General features: G+C 32.4%; 1 long non-coding RNA gene across 2 annotated transcripts; it reads left to right on the top strand.

The window, feature by feature from the left end:
- The first annotated feature begins 306 nt into the window (after positions 1-306).
- On the top strand, positions 307-2,587 carry LOC149893238 (uncharacterized). 2 transcript variants are annotated; one of them, XR_016449194.1, is made up of 4 exons: positions 307-802; positions 921-987; positions 1,089-1,318; positions 1,400-2,587. It is a non-coding gene; the product is annotated as an uncharacterized LOC149893238 (long non-coding RNA). The 2 variants fall into 2 exon arrangements; XR_016449193.1 differs by having other exon boundaries at positions 307-987.
- Positions 2,588-8,935: the final 6,348 nt, after the last annotated feature.

Raw genomic sequence — 8,935 nt, 5'->3', positions numbered from 1 at the left:
TATTTGGGTACACATTTAGCTTCAAAAAGAAATAGAAATATTTATAAAAGTTGACAATTGCATCTTCTTCTTCTTCGATTATTTACTGAAAAATTTGTAATGCTTTTATCAAAAGTTGGATTTCATTCTAGATATAATATTTATAACATAACTTTTTATAAAATATAATAATATTATATATTAATTTATATAAATATTATATATATATATATATATATATATATATATATATATATATATATATATATATATATATATATATATATATATATATATATATATATATATATATATATATATATATATATACTGATGTATTATCAACTCCAGGGATATTAAATTAATTATTTTTAATTATTTTGTGTTTAGCAAAAATATTAGTAATAAAGAGAGATATAGTGGTTTTGTAACAATTTTTAGCTTAAGCAAGAAAAAGTTAATTTTCAAACATTCTTAGAATAATGAAATGTTATTTCATAAATTTAGTTTTTTTTTTAGCGATGATTTAGGACCAGATGGGTTAAAGTTATTAATTTTCTGTTATAAAATATTCATTTTTCATTATATTATAATATATAACAATGGTATATAAAATAAGTAAAATAACTTAGTATAAAAAATTTAAAATTTTATTTTTTAAATGGTTTTATAATAAATCAAAATAAATTTTTATTAAAGATTAGAAAAGAACATTTAGATTGTTAAAATGTTTATTAGAATGAATAATTGTTATTAGAGTTAAAATAGAGTTTTAAACTTTTTCTTAATTTATCTGCTGCTCAAAAAATCATCGTATTATTTGGTAGGTAAATTTAGTAATTGATTATTAGAATTTGATTTCAAAGAAGTTCTAAAGATTTTTATTTACTTAATAATATAAAAAAATCTAATTTTCTAATTTTAATTTAAATCTAATTTAGTACTGGCACCAACAATGGTAAAAAATTGGCCTTCGCTAAATCAGTCATATAGAGTAACAACTTTAAAGTAATCAATCATTGCACACAATGAGTTTTTTTTTTAATTTATTACTTTATTAAATATTAAAATGTTTCCTTACTCAAAAACTTATGCATTTTTATTTTTAGTTGATTCGAAATGGATAAGAAAGGAAATACTATATTTTTTTGCATTTGAGTTGATTTATTTATATTTTACGAAACTAATATATATATATTAGATAAAAATAAATTTTTATGTACTGTGGGGTGCAAAAAAAAGCCACACTGATATTTTTTCTTGATTTCAAGTATAAATTGTATAATCAAGCAAAACAAAAAAAATTGGATGTGGCAGTGAAAAATTCAGTAAAGAAGAGGTATGCATATATATAAACTAATATTTATATAACAAAAATCATTAGAGATACAGAATAATATGGGCACATTTAATATTTTAGAAAACAGCGAACGGATATAGAAATTGGACGAATTATTGAAGCTGCTGACCGAGGAGAGTCTCATAGAAGCTATGTAGAGCGTTTTAAACTCCACTATTAGCAGATTGGTGAAGAAATATAAACAAAATGGTACAACTGAAAGCTCTATTGGATCAGGGAGAAAACCTAAAACTTCAAAAAAGGAAGATCGCTACATTCTTAATGTTGTCAAAAAAGATTGTAAAATCACATGTAGTGAGATAAAACTAGATTTGAACCTTACTAATATCTCAAAGTGGATAATATCTCATCGAATAAAAGTATCAGGTGAATTTTTTTCTGGAAAGCAAATAAAAAAACCATTTGTTAGTGAAATCAATCGCAAAAAAAGATTAAAGTGGTGCATTGAGCACAAAGATTGGACATGTGAACAATAGGCTAAAGTTATTTGGAGCGACGGGTCTCCTTTCATCTTGTTTTATAATGGTCGACCTCACTGTTGGAAATTAATTGGGGAAAATTCAACCCCCAAACATGAAACGCAACCATTAAACATGACAAAAAGGTCAATGTGTGGGGTTGTTTTAGTGCACACAAAGTTGGACAACTTTACCGGGTGAAAGACACCATGGACCAGCATTTGTATCACAAAATCTTAGTTAATCAACTTGGACCAAGTATAAAAGAATTTTTTCCTAATGGTGACTACATCTTTCAACAGGATAACGATCCCAAACATACAGCACGGTTGAATAAGAGATATCTAGAATCTAAATTGATACCAGTTATGTCTTGGCCAGCACAGTCTCCTGATTTAAATCCAATTGAAAACCTATAGTCTATATTGGATAAAAAGTTGAAAGATCGTAGGGCAACAAATGAAGATAAACTGTTCCAAACTCTTCTTGTTGGTTGAAATGCTTTGCCAAATGACTTATTAAAAAGGCATGTAGAAAGTATGCCTTCTAGATGCGCAGAAGTCATAAAAAACAGAGTGTGGCCAATTAAGTACTTATACAACTAAAACTTGAAAAATACTTCACAAATCCTAATTTCTTTTTATTATATGCAATATAGAATAATGTCAAAAGCATTTCTATCAAAATTGTCTTATATCACTTTTATTATATGAGTTTGAGACATTTTTTATTGCTTTTTTTTTATTAAAAAATTGAGTGTGGCTTTTTTTTTGCACCCCACTGTAAATTTATATAGGATTATGTAATATAATTATATTATTATGTAATAATAATACTTTATTAACTATTTTTTTTTTTTTTTTATTTGAAGTTGTTTATTTACAAATTGATTATTTAATCACGGAAAATTTAATATTTTATTGTAAATCAAAAATGATTTGTTTTAGATAATATTTTCGATAACATTCAATCTATTTTACATTTAAAATGTTCACTTTTTAAATTTTCATATGAACAACATTCCTTTCATTTACGAAAACTATACGGCAGTTGAGTTGCCACAACCTTTCTGTTGTTTAACGGGGAAAACGTATTGATTTTCAACGGAAATTTCAGTTTATATGCGGAAAATTTCCGGCAGCTACGATGACAAAACCTCCCGTTATTTAACGGAAATAAACGGAAAAAACCCATTGTATTTAAACGGAAATATCCGTTTATTTACAGAATTTCCGTTTACATGTGATGGGTTTTTCCGTAAAATAACGGGAAGTTTTGTCATCGTAGCTGCCGGAAATTTTCCGTAGAAAACGCGATATTTTTTTAACAGTGAATAGCCACATCTCTAGCAGTGGAAATGGCTGTAGAAGCTAGCTCTTTTCCTGCGGATTTAGTAGCCATGATTGCTTCTCTTCCCAGTTCGGTTTTTGCAATTTTATTAGCCAAAGTAGATGCTGCTCTTGAAGCGCTTGAAGCTGCTGCTCTTCTCAAGAAATTCTTAAGCGTGTCAATTATCCCACTTCCACCCACAATATGCTTCTTAACATATCTATTTCTATAAACGATCATTTTTATTTCCATAGATTTTTTTTATTTCATATCGATATACGCGATCATAGCCTTGTACTCGTCTTTATTAATCCTATTCTGTCTCAACAGCTCATCGCAAATGGAAACAGCCACATTTCTCGACTCTTTATTTCCAGCATGCCATGCAGCGATACTCAAGTTGAGCTTTTCCACAAGAGCATTTGGATCGCTCGGAAGTATAATCACACCATAACCTTTTTTACCCTTTTTATTCATCATGAATTTTTCCCAAATAGGTTTTATAATCGTGACGTATTTTTCACTTCTGGAGGCTTTTGGTTTGTTTGGATTTGCACCAGATTCCATTGCATGCGTTTCGATTAGTATTTTTTCATAATTTTTAAGGTCGTCATCAGTGTACTTGGTTTTATCAGGTTTTGACCTTGAGATCAGCTCCCAAAGTCCTATTGTTCCATTATACTTTTCTTCACCAATAATGACATCGTTTTCATCGATGGTTACTTCTTCTTTACCGATATGCAATTTTCCACCTTCTGCATGAATTCCAAAAACTCTATCGCATAATTCTTTTTTAGATGCATATCTAGCCATGTAGTAACTTGCAACACCTCCTAAATTCATTCTTTTAATTGACGACGGCTCGCTTTCTGGGTAAGTCAAAGCCAGTGGAGTGTTTTCAACCTCTCTGTATGCGATGCTCTTTAGTTCGTTTTGCATCTTTTCATTGCTTTCAATCAGAGGCTTGTAAAGCTTGCTCAAGTCAGTCTGAAGATTAGCATCATAAATATTTTCATTCAAACTATCTTGATAGATTCTTTTTCTTCTTTCAACAAATTCTCTCACAATTTCATCCCTCTTGTTAGGGTCTTGTATTTTAAAAAAGGACATTTTTTAAAACACAAGAAAAAACTTAAACGCAGACTTATCTGTGTTTTTTAAATTAGTTTTTTAGATCTTTTGGATTCATGGAAAAATCTTTAATTTTTCTTAAACTTTTCTCTTCCTTTTTGGATCAACGACTCTTTGGTTATCTCGTCAATGTTGATTTTTGTTTTAGTTCTTATTTCTTTCATCAGGCTCTTAAACTTTTGAAGCTCGTCTAAAATCAATTCATACTCTGAATCGCTCACAACGTTGTCTACTAAAGCCTTTGAAATGTGACTGTTGATGGTGTTCAATTTCGTCTCTGCCAACACTTTGATCTTTTCATGCTTCTCCGCTTTCAATGCTAGTTTTTTGTTGACTTGTCCTCCTACAATGGATAAAAACCCCATTCCAATAGCCACACCTTCACATGCAATCGCTATAGGAGCAGCAGCGATGGTGCTCAAAGTTCCAATTCCAACAACTCCAAGTGCAACACCACCTGCTTGCAACGTAGTGTCTACAAAAGAAATGATTCTGAAAGCGCGATGGTACTTTTTGCTCATATGCACTCTCTTTTTCCTCTCGTTGTCCATCTCTTTCTGAATCTCGCTTATTTTCTGAAGATGGTAACTATGTCCTTCATCTGCAGGAGCTGTTGGAAGAACTGGATAAAGTTTAGATTTAGCATCGTAATTGTATTCCATTTTTATTAAACGAAAAAAAATATTTTTTTTCAATCATTAATGAAATTAACAAAGCATAAACTTTCCCCTTTTTTAATAATGACATCTGACTTGCTGTTATTGTAAATTTCCATGATCACATTATCCACCGACTCTGATAGTATGATACTGTGGTTGAAATAATCCAGTTTTGATTTTAGACTTTCCCTCAAATTCACTAAAGCTAATCCGCTTTTAAGTTTTATTCCAAACATAAAAATTATTTTCTGATGACTCAGTTTATTTAGTGTGATGTCTTTTTGAGCAAATATTTCATATCTAGCTCCTACTTTTGAGGGAGGATGCTTCAAATACTTGTCGAAAAAAAGAAATGATTTATTAATCGCCTTTCGATCATAATGAAAAAATTTTTTATATACATTAGTTTCCATTTTTATTATTACAAAAAAATTATTTTTTAATACATCATTTTATTCCGTACATGTATAGAATAAAATGACTATTGTCTACGTCCATTAAATATTACTGTTGGTCCTCTTTCAATTATTTCATATCGTTTTTGTTTTTTAAGAGTTAATTTTTCTTCTAATGTAATTTCAACTATAGATGGTCTCCTTATAATAAGTTTAACTTTAATTTTCCCACCAGGTTCAGTGGGTTCTGTTATAATTATTTCAGACGGAGGTATTTCAATTCTTCGTCGTCGTTCAATAATATCATGTTCTTGGTTTCTTTCTCTCTCATCGCGTATTCTGTTTGCTCTCGTTTCATAATTTTCTCCTCGGATATGACTAATTATTAAATTTCGTCGCTCGTCCCTCGTTAATTCATAGTAATATTCAGGAAAACCATCTTCAGGATCAATAATATCTTCAGGATCAATAAGATCTTCTACATCACTCATCCTCATCATTTTTATTATAGTAAGAAATTTATTTAAGTCAATTCAATTTTTTTAAATCTTGGCACACTTTCAGCATATTTTCTTCTTCGAAAAGTTTTTACCGTTTTTTAATTCTTTTCGCGGGAGACTTAAAAACTTATGAAACAAGATAATTGGCAAAAATTTCGCTTATTGAGTCGTATACATGTGCTTGACCCATTTCATCAAATCTAATCGTATACTTTCTTCCCCACTCGTCATGTGCAGTAAATTCGCATCCAGCCGCATGAATTTCTTTTTCTTCATCAAACAGATGCGCACGACCCATGGTATCAAATTCAATCACATACTTCCTCTCCATCTTTTTATTATAGTAAGAAATTTATTTAAGTCATTTTCAATTTTTTTTCATCTGTACATTAGATCCTTTGGATCCATGGAATTTCACTTGTGAAATTTTTAGACATAATAATAGACTTGTCTGAAAAGAAGGTAAAAGCTTTCAGATTGACCGACTTGAATTTTCAATTCTTCAAAAAGAATTAAAAAAAATTCTCTGAATTTTTCACGGATCCAAAGATCTTAAAAATCTAAATGTTTAAGCAGCAGAAGCACACACTCTATATTTATCATTATGAAGACCTTCACACAATGCTTCAATCTTTAATCTATTTCTTTTCTCCTCTTCATTAATGTATTCTACGCTTTCATCATCTTCGCTTTCATCTTCGCTTTCATCATCTTCGCTTTCACCATATTCGCTTTCATAACGATTATTTCTATAATAACTATATCTATACTCATTTAAATCTTCATACATTTCAAGTATATCATCAGTTAATTCACCTATTCTTTGTAATTCTAGCACATCTTTTTCAAGACTATCCAGATCTTCACAAGTTACGTTTTCATCCATAGCATTCATTCGCTCTATTATCGCACGCTGTCTGTAATTCATTTTTATAACAAGAAAAATTTATTTAAGTCATTTTCAATTTTTTCATCTGTACATTAGATCCTTTGGATCCATGGAATTTCACTTGTGAAATTTTTAGGCATAATAATATGCTTGTCCGAGAAGAAGGTAAAAGCTTCCGGATTGACCGACTTGAGCATCGCCAGAGTTGAGCGTGACAACGAGTCTTCTACCAGCTGCGACACTGGGCATGGAGTCAGCTTCTCCGAAATTTCTGTAAAAATAAATGGTGGATGTAGAGCCGATGGATGAAGTGGATTGATACAAAAGTCCAGTTGATTTGTTTTTGAAGGAAGTCACATTTGACCCGTTCCACGACGACAAGTAAAAATCTTCCAATCCAGAGGATGAAAAGAAGCATGTGCTGTCACCGTCATAACCAGGAAAGTAGGTGTAATTGTTGGTGTTGTACGGTGTCCAAGGAGTGAGTACAGTGCCGTTTCCAGGAGGCAAATTTCCGTCGTACATTCGGACTCTAGATTCCCACCAGTTTCCAGAAGCGCCAATGATGTGCATCCTGATGTATTTCAACGAGACGCCATTTCCTTTCCCGTTGGTGTTCATCAAAACGTATTCGCTGCCATAAGTGGTGTTCAAATATCGAAACGTCCTGCAGTACAGCTTGTAAAGAGGAATGGAAGCAGGAATAGAAGCAAGTGTGGAAATGAACGGCTGAATCCAATACGTGATGGCTGTAGCATTTCTGTTCACGAGTTGAATGGAGATGTCGTTTCTGAAAGGCATGTCCAGCGTGAAATATCCTCCCAAGGAAGTGGTGTTAATCATGTTGCATCCTTGCAAAGAATTGGCGTAAAAAGCTCCTCCCAAAGGAGAAAAAAGCAAATCAGTGGCGAGACCTGTTTGATCCACTCCAATTCCGTCAGTCACTTCTACATAATTCCCTACATTAATTTCTCCATCTGTAAAGATTCGAATGAAAACTTGACCTGGAATATTTGTGCCAGAGGTGCTGTATAAAACCAACCACAATCTTCTCAGCACACCAGATTTTCCGGAAAACGCAAACACAGGAGAAGTGGTTAACGCTGCTACCGTCTGAGACTTTAAGCCTAAACTGGTAAAGCTAGAGCTTGGAACGACACTGGTCAAACTCGATTTTTGCAACAACAAGTCCACATAATTTTTTGTCGCTCCATCTTGTGCGTTGGTTGGATCGAGCACATTGATTAATTTGTGCGAATTCAAATCCAAATCTGCAGTTCCTGAAGCATGCGTATCCACGTAATTTTTAGTAGCTGAATCTGAGGCTGATGTAGGTTCAGCTAAATTAGTCAGTTTATGAGCTGTCATGTTAATGTCTACGTATGAAATAGTGTTGTAAGAGACTTTGGTGTCTACATACCCTTTTGTCGCTGCGTCTTTTAAATTGGTAGGATCGCTCACATTAATCAACTTGTGAGAGTTCATGTCTATGATTCCCGTGATTGTGCTGGATCCGTCGGTTTTAACACACAGGCTCGAGCTGACGTCTACGTAATTTTTTGTGGCGGCGTCGTGAAGATTGGTCGGTTCATTCAAGTTGATCGCCTTGTGGAAATTTAAATCCAAATCTGCAGTTCCCACTACAGAACCACCTGACGCATGTGTGTCCACGTAATTTTTTGTAGCAGCATCGTGTGTGTTGGTGGGTTCACCCAAATTGATGATTTTATGAGAGTTGTAATCTAAATCTGCAGTGATGGTGCTGTTTCCATCTGTTCTTACATAGAGATCACCTGTTATGGTTGTTGATGAGGAAGGGTCATAAAAATACCTCCCCAATTCAGTTCTTCCAAATTTGTCAATCATTTTATATAGACACGACTTTTTTTTCACCAAAGTGTGTTAACAACGCTTTGAAAGTCATCCCCTTCCTGTAATTTTTTTAAAACATAAAGACACAAGTGACCACAATAAGACGTATCGCCAAATTGCACTCTTTCACTGTTGTAAAAGACTGGACTTTTCAAGTAGTCAACCAGTTCAACAAGAGGAGGTTGAGCATAAGAGTCAAAACTATACTTTTTATCCCCGTCTTTATACCAACAAACCCAATGAAATCCATCTGTGCTAGAATCTCCTGTGTTGACAATTCCACATTCTTTTTTTCTTGTCTTTTCCGGCAATTCATCCCTCACAAAAACACCTCTAAAGTTTTTAATTTTGAGCTTTTTCACA

The sequence above is a fragment of the Hydra viridissima genome, unplaced genomic scaffold, assembly GCF_058129835.1.
Source record: "Hydra viridissima isolate aposymbiotic clone 2 unplaced genomic scaffold, HvirCarnegie_v1 scaffold_1, whole genome shotgun sequence".
NCBI classification, from domain to species: domain Eukaryota; kingdom Metazoa; phylum Cnidaria; class Hydrozoa; order Anthoathecata; family Hydridae; genus Hydra; species Hydra viridissima.
This window is presented reverse-complemented; position numbering and strand designations above follow the sequence as displayed.